This window comes from Choloepus didactylus, chromosome 2 (genome assembly GCF_015220235.1).
Source record: "Choloepus didactylus isolate mChoDid1 chromosome 2, mChoDid1.pri, whole genome shotgun sequence".
Lineage (NCBI taxonomy): Eukaryota > Metazoa > Chordata > Mammalia > Pilosa > Megalonychidae > Choloepus > Choloepus didactylus.
Window position 1 is genome coordinate 50,813,287 of NC_051308.1, and position 12,374 is coordinate 50,825,660.

A 12,374-nucleotide genomic window follows, 5' to 3' on the forward strand; every position below is an offset into this window, starting at 1 on the left:
TCTTTAAACCCAAGAGTTCAGTTCTAAGTTTATCTCTTTCCACTCACATTTTACTATAAGCTGCAAGGAGAAGCCAGGGTACCTCCTCCACATGTAGTCTGGAGATCTCCTCAGCTAAGTATTCCAGGTTGTCGCTTTCAAATTCTTTCTTCCATCTGACACCAGGACTCAATTTTGCCAAATTCTCTGCCACTTTAAAACAAGGATCACCTTTCTTCCAGTTTACAACAACATATTCATCATTTCTGTTCAAGGCCTCATCAGAAGTATCTTTAGAGTCCATATTTCCACAAACAGTCTCTTTAAAGCAGTTTTGGCCTTTTCTATCAAGCTCCTCACAATTCTTCCAGACTCTTCCCCTTATCCATTTGAAAAGCCACTCCAACATGTTTGGTATTTGCAGACTCAGCAGCAAAAGCACCCCACTTCTCTGGTACCAAAATCTGTTCTAGTTTGCTAATGCTGCAGAATGCAAAACACCAGAGATGGATAGGCTTTTATAAAACGGGGGTTTATTTTGCTACACAGTTACAGTCTTAAGGCCACAAAGCATCCAAGGTAACACATCAGCAATCGGGTACCTTCACCGGAGGATGGCCAATGGCGTCCGGAAAACCTCTGCTAGCTAGGAAGGCAGCAGGCGTCCGCTCCAAAGCTCTGGCCTCAAAATGGCTTTCTCCCAGGATGTTCCTCTCTAGCAAGCTTGCTCCCTCTCTCTGAGTCAGCTCATTTATGTGGCTCCACTGATCAAGGCCCACCCTGAATGGGCGGGGCCACGCCTCCATGGCAACATCTCATCAAAATCATCACCCACAGCTGGGTGGGGCACATTCCAAGCAAATTTAACCAGCACCAAAATGTCTGCCCCACAAAACCACAAAGATAATGGCATTTGGGGGACACAATACATTCAAACCGGCACATTTGCTAAAGCTGATGAAATGCAACATACCAAAATGGAATGGCTTTTACAAGGGGATTTATTGACTTACAGGTTTACAATTCTGAGGCCATGAAAATGGCCAAATCAAGCCATCATCAGGACAATATCTTCTTCCTGAAGAAAGGCTGCTGGTGATCTGGGACTCCTCTGTCACATGGGAAGGTGATGTCTGCTGGTTTCTCCGTTCTCTCCCAGGTTTCACTGCTTCCAGCTTCTGGCTTCAGTGGCTTTCTCTCTGAGCTTCTTTGTGTTTCTCTTTTTTAGCTTCTGTCTCTCCTAGCTTCTGTGGGGCTTTTTTCTGTTTCTTCTCTCTGTCTTTTATCTTCTTATAAAGGACTCCAGTAAGAGGATTAAGATCCACCTAGGGCATACCTCAACTGAAATAACCTAACCAAAATGTCACACTCACAATAGGTCTACACCCACAGGAATGGATTAGCTTTAAGAACAAGATTTTCTGGGGTGCGTAAAGCCTCCAGATCATCACACCTACCTCGTTCAGGATGTGTCTTAATCCCATTACTAGAGTCCTTTATAAACAGAAGAGAGAGAGAGAGAGAGAGAGAGAGAGAGAGACCTGCCATGAAAGCAAGAAGCTGAAATCAATGAAACAGAAGAGAAGGGAGAGACCAGCAGATGCCGCCATGTGCTTTGCCATGTGGCAGAGGAGCCAAGGATCGATCTCCAGCAGCTGATCTTTGGGAAGAAAGCATCACCTTGAAGATGCCTTGATTTGGACATTTTTCAGCCTCAAAACTGTAAGTGAATAAATTCCCAATGCTTAAGCCAAACTATTTCATGGTATGTCTTTGAGCAGCCTAGGAAACTAAAACTGAGGCCTTTCCCAAAAGCCTTCTAGGCAAGAGTTTACCTTATGGAGCAAAGGGTAGAGTTGCACAAATCCAGTCCGTGTGAGAGAAGCAGAGAAATTCAGATCGTTCTCCATCTAATTGCTGAGGACACCTGCTTGAATTCTAGAGAGAAAGGGGCTGCAATAAGGAAAGAATTAAAACTAAAAGAGTTGTTCCAATAGAATCTGGTGGGGGCATGGAGGATGTAAGACAGCAAGGAGGGTTGTAGCTCTGGTGCTGGTGGCTTTGGCACCAAGTGGCAGTGTCTGGGGTTGTTTCCTGGTGGTTTTGTGGGTATACGTGATCTCTGTATTAGAACTCAGCACAGCAAACTAGGGAAAGACTGGAGATAAATGTCAGATGCTAGTGGTAACCCAGAGGATTATTCCATGTACCTATGTGAAATGCTCCTTGGGGTCCCCAAGAACAAGCTGGAAAAGAATGTGAGAAGACTAGAGAGTTCATAGTAGCAAAAGGGGCTGACCTAGAGAAATACATTCCTTTTTTTAAATCCTGAGCTGGTATAGCAGATGGAAATAACAACTTCTGCCAGTTTTAGAGTGTTGTAGAGGTGAGTTTGGGCTCTTCCCAAACCATACTCTCTGTTGTGGAAGTAAAGCCTCCAGAGCTCTATTGCTGAGTTTATTAACTCTGGTTCAATAGGGCAGAGACATACTCCAAGTCATTCAGCAAGCAATTTCCTGCACTGTCAGATACCACTTGTCTATAAATATAGTCAATGCAGTTGTTGAGATTGGGATAGCCAACCTAAACTTGAGTGGGATCCAGAGAAACTGCTTTTGGCCTGTCAGGGAAAAAGCCAAACAAAACAAACACTTGTTTAACAACCATAATTCCCATCCATAATAGGAAATACTGGCCTATAAGTCTAGGACTTAAAGTAAGTCAATGAGAGATCAGTTTATTCACTCCACGTATGTGGTTATTTCATGAAACTAAAGAACATGGAGGGAGGTGTAAACACGGCAAAATAGTGAGGAGAGGAACAGTAGGCAATGTTTGCAGTTTGGATTAGCCCACTTCTGAACATCATTTTCTGGGCTTTCCTGTGCTCATGTATGGGGACTATAGGCAAGTGTTATTTTACAAAGAGTGAAGCTGTGTGCTAAGAAAAATTATTCAAAACTTGGTAATAAGACAAAAATATTATGTGTGCCATTTAATGTCATACCATTGCCTTGTCTCTAAGCCCACCTCATGCTCTAGGGGAGGTAACTTGGTCACACTTACTGATTATTAATAATGAGGGCCCAAACTCAGAAAAGGAAGATGTTAACTTGAGAAGATTGACAGATTGCAAATGTCTTTGTTCAGTAGAGATGCAAATGAATTCCGTCAAATTGAAAACTAACCCAAATGGTATAATCTCATTGCCATGTAGGACATTAACCAGTTTTGTCTTGTTTTGCAAACTTACTTCCACATTCTTTCTTTCCATGATCATATAAGCAGTCAAGCTCTCCTTTGATCTGGCTTTGTCATCCTGCTGGTTCCCCCATTAATGAGTTAAATGAATCTTTGACTATTTGCGTGATAGTTGTGTTTTTAACATTTTGTAGGAACCGCCCCCCTCCAAAAAACACTGGAGGCTTCCTTGTTTAGAATTATTCATCTTATTCTCTATGTGTCATAAAGAATTTGACTCATCTGATTTTTAATTTCTCAGCTGACAAATTAGTCTCTCTGTTTTAAAACAATGAAAGTTTCTTTCATTTCTACTTCAAAGCTGATTAACTTCAGCAAGTTGCTTGGTGACCTTTTGGGCCCCATTGTGCTGGGTGCTCCACGAATTGCAGATGGAAGGTCACAGCCCTGTCCTTAAATATCTTACAGATCTACCAGGGAGATGAGTCATATGCATTTTTTTTAAATAGTCATCCACTTTGAGACTTTGCTGTGGTGTGCTCAGACCAGTTGGCAACCTTGAGCTCCTAGGTTAATTTGATTTTATTCTAGGATCTAAGAAAACAGGTAGCAAGAATGATGTCTGTAGCTGTAACAAGTTTCAGCCTCTCTTGGCTCTTACCCAAACTCATTGGCCTGGGAGATTGATTTCCCCTCTAGCCAGCATCTTGTTCAGCATTTCTGCTCATCATGCTTCTGGCATTGCTTCCTCAGAGGACCATCCATCATTCCTAAACCATCCCTTGCTCTCTTGATAAATCAGCAGACAGATGCTGGGGATGCAGAATGGAAATTCAGAAAATATACCTGACTCACAGACAGTCACTCCTTGTCACCTTGGCTTCTCACGTAAGAGAGACACATTAGGCAGTCTGGCAGAGAATGGGGAGGGAGTGTGTGTGTGTGTGTGTGCATGTGCTGGGGTGGGAGGATACCTGGGGTAAAAGGGAGATTTCTGGGATGAGTTTGAGAGAGGAAAGCTTCTAAGTGAGCAGGGAGTCCTCTAATCTCTCTGAGTTCTTATTTTTTGAGGGATATTTTAGAGACTGACGCTGATTTTACTGTCTCTTCAAGGTCAGAAACAAAGGCCAGTGTGTTCAGTGTTGACAGAAAGAAGAGGAGGAAAGCAGACGCTCTGTCGCCTACATGTTCATTTGGATAACAGGTTGAGAACTGGGGGTGAAGCTGGGAGGTGGTAAGATCTGCCCATACTTCTGTTAAACTACTTTATAAATGAAACTCAGCTTGGATCTCGTATGCCCTTCAAATCCAGATAAGATTTAAATTGTGGATTATGGAAAAGCTAGAGCTCTTTCCCAAATTGCTGTGAATTATTAGGAATTATACTATCTTATTCAGCTCTGACTCCAATTTTCCACTCCTGCTGAGTTCTTGTTCTCTGTCCTATATCTTGTGGCTGCTTCTTTATTTTCACCCTGGCTTAAAAGAACTCAGCACCCTTTCCTTGCTTTCCACAAAATAACCAAAATAACCTTGGGGATGAAAGAGATTTATATGCAGTAACACAAACTATTTAAAATTGAGCATCGGATGTTCCTATTCTTAAAAGGCCTTTGGCCACGCTGTCTCGTTGCTCTGCCATCCCCCACATCCTGTTGTCCTTTTGTGCAAAGGCAGTGTGGCACAAGGAGGTGGAAGGCAGGCTGCCTGAAGTCTATCCTGGTCTAACCCTCGCTAGCTGTACATCTCAGGTAAGTCACGTCACCTGTCTGTGCCTCAGTCATCTCATCTGTGAAATGGAGATATAATCCATCAACTCAAAGTAGTTGTGAGGATTTAAGGAGATACATATTTATATTTGGAACAGTGCCCTGCCCATCGGAAAGTTCAGGGAACTTGCTCAGGAAACAGAAGGCACATTTAAATGAGTTTTTAAAGAAAGTTTAATAAAGAGCCTATTCACAGAGGTACAGGTGGGGTTAGGGGAAACTAACAAGGGATGGTGGAGCACCGTCTAGACAAGGGGAGGGAATCCAGAGAGTGAGCTTTTGGAGGTGAAGAGGGCCCAATGGGAGCTGTGGCCTCCACGGAGCAAGCAGTCATTCCCTACCTGCAGCAGAGCAAGGAGAAAGCTGGACGAATACAGGCCTCAACGTGATCACATGATCACTATCCTTCTGCTGGAGCTCCTGGCAGGTGGAACCCAGCTGGAAGCCCGAGGAGTCCACTGCTGTACTCCATAGGAATTAGCCTCCTGGGGCACCAGGCAAAGTGGAGAAGAGGCAACGGGGAACAGCACCGCAATTATTCTTTGGACTAACCCAGTCTTCTCTTTGTCTTATCCCCTCCTAACAACTCCATCTTAGGGCTAGTCTTCTAGGCCACGGTTTAATAAGGTAATTTCTTAAAGACTGCTCACCTACAAAGAGGTTTGGGGACTAATTTTCCTTTAACCTGACACCTTATCTCTGTAGTAAAAAATATTTGCAGCCCTTTGCAGGGATGCTTCATAGAGTTCTCCTCGAGTCATTGGAGAGGGAAAATTTAAACATCTGAATGTTTTCCCCAGGCTATTCGCAGAAAATGAGGGAGAGGGGTCACAGGGCTGAACTGTGGGTTGAACCCTTGCCTTGCAGCCTAGGTGTAGAAGTAACAAAAGTGTATGCTGATAAAAGACAGATTCTCAACTTCCCCTTCTAGTAACCATAGCTACAGAGGCTGTATTTATTCCTTCCTGATGTTACTTTTTTCCAGAGGCAGGGCCTCCCCTTTGTCAAGGGGCTTTTTTTTGCATAGATCGGTGATTCCCTATTTGGATTAAGGTCTGGGCAGAAAAGAAGTTATGACCACCCATTCCAGAATGTCCGTCACCCCACCTGCCTCCTCCAACACAGGCCTTATCCATACCCCTACTCCCCTCCACCTCCCACCCACACCACCTACTTGGGTCCTGCTTTGGGTTTTGCTTTGCAACTCCACCCTATTGTTTACTCATAGGAAGAGTGCCTGTGGTACTGTACTAATATTTTGATTCAAGTCACATCTAATATTTTTTATTCTGCTCTCAAAAGTGGGGTATAAGCAAGATCACATTTCATTTTATTTCTTTAAGACAGATTTAATCTGTTCCGAACCTCATCCCTCCTAGCTGACCAGAAATAGACACAGTTGGGACTTTCCCTTCCAGAGTTTGCAAAGGTCCCAGGGGTCTTATAGAGTCTTAGAAGAAGGTCTTCTGATCTGGTGACCTGCTCATTTTCCAAACTTGTGTGAACTCTTAAGGGGGAGCAGCTCTGTTGCTTTTGTTGTCCTGCTTGGGCATGGGGATCTTTGCAATACCTCTCCCAGTCTGGAAGAAACCACCTTTGGCCACTCTGCCTCTTCTTCAACCCTGACCCCAATTTCCTCTGCCTGAAAGAAAAGCCAATAGACTTCTGTTGGCCTGGAAAATGCTGCTTTACCCCTCTATAACCCCAAGGACTGCAAGGAAGGGAAACAAAAAAGCCTGGTTAACCTCTTGGTAGAATGTTATCAACCCTAACCCCATTGGTGCAGGAAGCATGTTTGTCTTGTTCATTGCTGTGTCCTCAGTGCCCTAAACAATTTTTACTTCATCACGGGTGCTTGGTTCATAATTATAGAATGAATGGATCAATGAATGGTCCAAGTGAAAAGGAGCACAGGGAAGTCTCATGTGCTCCAAATGTAAGAATGTGTTTTCATTTAATCTTTACATGAACCCAAGAGACATCAATATCTCTACCTCACAAATAAGAAAGCCAGGGTAAGATCAAAGTTAGGCAACTAGCCAAAGGTCACACACCAAGTCAGGATAAAGCTGAGATTAAAAATCCAGGCTGTTGTATTCCTAAACCTGACTATGCCAGGAAGAGGCTAATCAAAGCCTGAACCAAGGAAGGCTGTGGGGAGTTAGAAAGGAGAGCTCATGCCTAAGAGGCACTGCACTCATAAAACCGACAAGACTTTGCCACAGACTGAAAGAGATTTTTGCAGATTCATCTCATCAGAGTGGCTGGTTCTGATTACCTTCCCCACTGCAGTGAATCATATGGAATTACAGAGAAAGCATGGGCTTTGGCCTTGGCAATCACCTGTTGAATTTTGGGAAACTTACCTAATTTCTTTGAGCATCTTTTTCCTCTGCAAATGGTGATAATGCTTGTTTTAAGGGTTGGTATGAGTTGATGTACATAAAGAACCTAGGATAGTTCCAGGCCTATGGTAAGCATTCAATAAAAATTCACTTCTTTTCTCATGATCTCCTAATGTCTTTTGGCCCAGGAAATACTATACCTGAGAAAAGACCAGAGAGGAAGGAGGTGTGAGGACATCCATCCAAGTGCAGGCGCAGTAGTGGATGGCCCTCAGGAAGGGAGTGACAAGGGAGGCCTAGGAGAGGTGGATGAATAAGAGGCTAGGAATGTGCCGGGTGGAGGAAACTTCGCTCTCTGTGAGGAAGATTCTGATGTCCTCTGGAATGAAGGTTCAGACAAACAATCAGAATTCTAAGTAGTTTTGGCCAGTGTCTTCTCTGCAGATAGGTGCTATCTGAGCTTGATGAGGGGAAGCCAGGGGTCTATTTGGCTTTGGCCTTATATACACAAATTTGGTTGTATATCTAAAAGAGTTTATTCATAAAATTATTATAATTTTTGGTTTGTTAAATGTTTTTTTATTGTTTGAAATTTTAAGTATGTCATAGAACCTAATGAGATTTTCCATTTCTTAAAACATAATGTATACTGCTCTACAAAAATTATTTTGTAAAATAAATACACGATCTATGGGATCATTTTTAAGGTGTTATCATTTAAATATAAACAAACTATACCACAATTTTTGGTAACTGTATTTGAATTTCTTCTTTTTCTATTTGTTGGAGTTGTCAAAAAAAAAAGAAGAAGAAGAAGAAGAAAGGAGGAGGAAGATGGAAGAAGAAAGAGGAAGGAAGAAAAAGAAAGGCAGAGGCAGGTACCTACAGGGAGGGGAAGAGCCTTATTCTGTGTTTATGGCGCCACCTGGTGTCAATAACTCATACTACGTCACACTTCCTGATCCGTTAGAGCTGGAATTTGCTTAGTGAAACTCCCACTGCCCTTTTCTGATGTATTCTCTCTCAATATCTCTTTTCTTTCACTTGTGAAGTAGAGAATCATCAGTTAAGAATAACTGAAGGTAAGAGTTGATGCCTTAAAACTTTTTATGTTAGCTTTGTAATGTGTAAAGGAAGGAGGTCTCTATTCAATACTAGTTAATATATATTGAACAGTTACTATGTACCAGGTACTCTTCAAGTGCCCTACATGGACTAACTAATTTAATTATTGTAGCAACCCTAAGATATAGGTATTATCACCACCCCCATTTTATAGATGTGGCAACTGAGGCACAGAGACTTAAAGGTATTTGCCAAAAGTCACACAGCTAGAAGGTAGCAAAGATTTAAAGCCAGGCTCCCTGGTTTCAGCACCCATGATTTTAACCACTATATGATGTTCCTTCTCTGTGTATGTGTATGTTTCAAGAAAAGATGTCTTCTTAAGTTTTATTTGGACTGAGAGAGTTTGCTTAAAGCTTAATGGACCTAGGGGGCAGACAAGGAGTAAAACATGCCTTAAATAATCCTATGAGATATTATGCTTTTCAGAAGTATAGATTCCCCTTTACAGTGTCAAACAATCCACACAGATGGTATACAAAACAACTAAATTAGTATTTGTTTGTAATACTCCCCCTCTTCCCATACCCTGTCAACTGAAAGGAGCATGTTTTATTCTCCCTTAGTCCCTCTATAAGTGTTTAATAAATAGGATCTCTCTCCTACTACCTACTATTTATTATTTTTTTGTTTTTTGTTTTTTTTGAGAGAGAGAGAAGCAATTACCTAGTGAACAGCAATGTAGTCATCCTACTTGGATTCAAATTCTGGCTGTGCTAGAGATAAAGAAAGTAAAAGTTACTTCACATCGTTAAGACTCAGATTCCTTCTTTGTAGAATGGGGAAAATAATGGAGCTTACCAAATAAGTATGCAAGGATTAAATGATTTAATACATGAAAAGAGCTTAGCTAAGAGTTTCTGGCACATAGCAAGTGTTCCAAAAAACATTAGCTTATATTATAATGTGCCAGGAACTGTTCAAAGCAGATTAGTAACAAAACCATCTTTCTATGCAAAAGTATCTATTTGTATATAAATGGTTGGCTATTATTATTATTATTCATACAGAAGGAAGAATTTGGGAGGAAATATACCAAGATATTAATAATAGTTATCACTGAATAGGTGGAGTTGTTTTGAAAATTTTTTTCACCGTTTTACTTGTCTTTGCCGAATGAGCATGGGTTCCTTTTTAAGAAATCTTAAAAAAAAAAAAAAAAAAAAAAAAACTTTTCAGAAAAAAAATAATTGAAGAAACTAAGGATGATTGGCCTGGAGAAGAGAAATCTTGCAGAGAACATGATAGATGTCCTTGAACAGCTGAGTAAGTAAGTGGAAGAGAAAGACGGCTTGTACTGTGTAGCTTCAGAAACAGTAGGACTGATGGAAGATTCACCAAGTCCCTCATAATCAAAGCTGACTAGAAAATCAAAAGTGAGTGCCTCATCCTTGGAGGCATTCAAGCATAGGCTGGAAGACAGCCTCTCAGAGATGGTCTCCAGGTGATTCTTAGATCAAGTGGCAGAATGGATTGCAAGACCTAAGTTCCTACTGAATTGGGGATTCTAGGATTCATTTCCTAATTCTGCTTTAAAATGTGCCAGAAGAGATGAAAAACAGGTGGTCATCAGTTTTCAGAGTTGAAGTCTGGTTTCTAGTCAACTATTTTTCTGCTACTAACATTGTTTCCCTAAGTCCTATGAGAAGACACTTATGCTTGCTCATCCTATTCTGTGGATGACAGAAATGATGGCACGAAGTCAAGAGGCCCATAGAGCTCTTTTCCCACTGTCACTACATGGCCAAGCATCAGCCCTGAGGTACAGAACCCTATATTGGTTCCTGCAGAGAACAGTAGAAAGAATAGGCAGGGTCTTTGGAATTCAGGAGTCTATGACCCCATTTATCTGTATCAGGTAGGAATTGCTAATATTAGAGGCCTGACCAAAGTGGCTTAAACAAATTAGTGGTTTATGTTTTCACATAAATGGGATGCAAAGGCAGTCAGTTTGGAACTCATATCACGGCTCCAGAAAATAATCAGGGAAGCAGCCTCCTGTCTTTCTGCTCCACCATATTCAGTGCAGAGCTCGGGAGCTCCAGCCATGCCATCTGCTTTCCAGGCAGGAAAAAAGGGAAGAACAAGAGGCAAAAGGGATGTGCCTCCCAATTACAAAGAGCTCTCTTAGAAGCCTGCCCTGTGGTTAGTTCTTGTATTTCTCTGGCCACACCTTGCTGCCAAAGAGTTGGAAAATGTAGTCTTAAAGCTGGGCACTTGGTTACTCCAATAACATCCATGGTTTTGTTCCTAGGGAAGTAATGGATATTGGGCAAATGACTAACAGTCTCTTCCACTTTCTCTTATTGTCCCTCTGAGGGGAAGATAACAGGAATTATTCCTGAGTTTATAAAGATGAAAAAACAAAGAAGTGGCTGGGGCCTGCTCAGAGCCCGTCTGTCCTGGTGGTCTTGGTCCCAACGCCCAGCTCAGAGCATGCACTGAAAAATAACTGAGAACACAAAAGTCAGAAATCCATGAACATCTGTGGGCAACCACCAGCTGTGAGCCCAGGGCCATCTCTTCCTGGGAGTCAAACTGGCAGCTGAGAGAGGCCATAGAGGTCAGTGAGGACGAGGGCTGCAGGATACCAGGACAGATGCTTCTGTTATGGTGCTCTGTGTCATTCCCTGGGTTGGCAAAAGGTAGACAGCTTTGGCCTTGGCTCGGCTGGGAGAACAGATGGGCAGGAATTCAGTACAGCTTCCAAATGAGCCAAGCAGCAGACTGTCTTCCTTCCCAACCAGTGTCAGCAGAGGCTACTGTTCCCACCTGGTCACAGCCAGCTGCAGCAGCCCAAGACTGAAGGCCATGGCAGCTCAGCCAGGAGCAACCTGGGAATATCATCCCTCACTGACTGCGAGGAGCCACCAGGAGACAAGCATTGAGGATGAAACCTGGGTTGAGCTGTCCATCTTTAAGGCTCAGATTTCTCCGTGCAGGGCCAACAAGCTCCTGTGGCAATCAGATCGTAGTCCTGGACTCTTTTTGAGCACATGGCTCTAACTATTGTGGTAAACAGCCCACCTGACTGGTTGAAGCCTGGAGCTGTTGTTTCCCACGCACCTGCTTCCCTTAGGAATAATGGCAATGAGGCCAGATATGTAAGGGTTTACCTGGAGTAAGTAACAGGTCACTGTGGAAAATGCTTCTGAAAAACAAAGCAATGAAAGCAGATGTAACTCCTTCCTACATTTGAAGAAAGGAAGCCATCATAGTAGGGAGATGAGAAACAAAAGAAACTTAATGAAAGGATAGGAACTTGTGTTCAGTTTCAGAAACAGGGCATAAAACGCATAGAATTTTCTTGTAATTCTGGTTAGAGCATATGACATAGAAGGAAGAAATACAAATTTTTAGAAAGCAATGCACTTTCTTCTGTTGAGCTAGACATGGAGGGGTTCACTTGGGAGGGAATGAGGCCCAGCAGAAAGGAGTGTTAGTCTTCCTCTTTCACCTCCCAAAGGTTACATCAATTTTGGATTATCTGTGCATGTGCTTCCCTTTCACTGACTCTGTAATTAAAAGCTGACTGAACTATATTTAGAATTCTATTTATTCTGGTTTCCAGGAAAGCTTTTTCAAAGAAGTCTGGAGTAGAAATTTGGTACTGACTAGAAACCACTACCATACTAATTTAAAGAGGAGAAGAGGGAAGACAGGAGGAGGAGGGAAGAGAGAGCTAGTGCATTCGAGAAGGCCCCATCCCCTCGTAGAGGCCCTGCAAGGAGCCTTCCATGCATTTCCACTACATTTCTCTCCCACAAAGCTACTGCCACCTCACAGCCACCTGCAGGCTGCACAATGAGGCTCTCCAGATGATTATAAAGAACTTCCAACTCCTGCTCCCTCACTCCAGGCCTTCTGTCATCTTGAGGCCATAGACTCATCAAATCTAAACTCTGGCAGCCTGAAGATCTGCTCATCTAGCCTTGGGAATGCTCGGCAGAAGGCG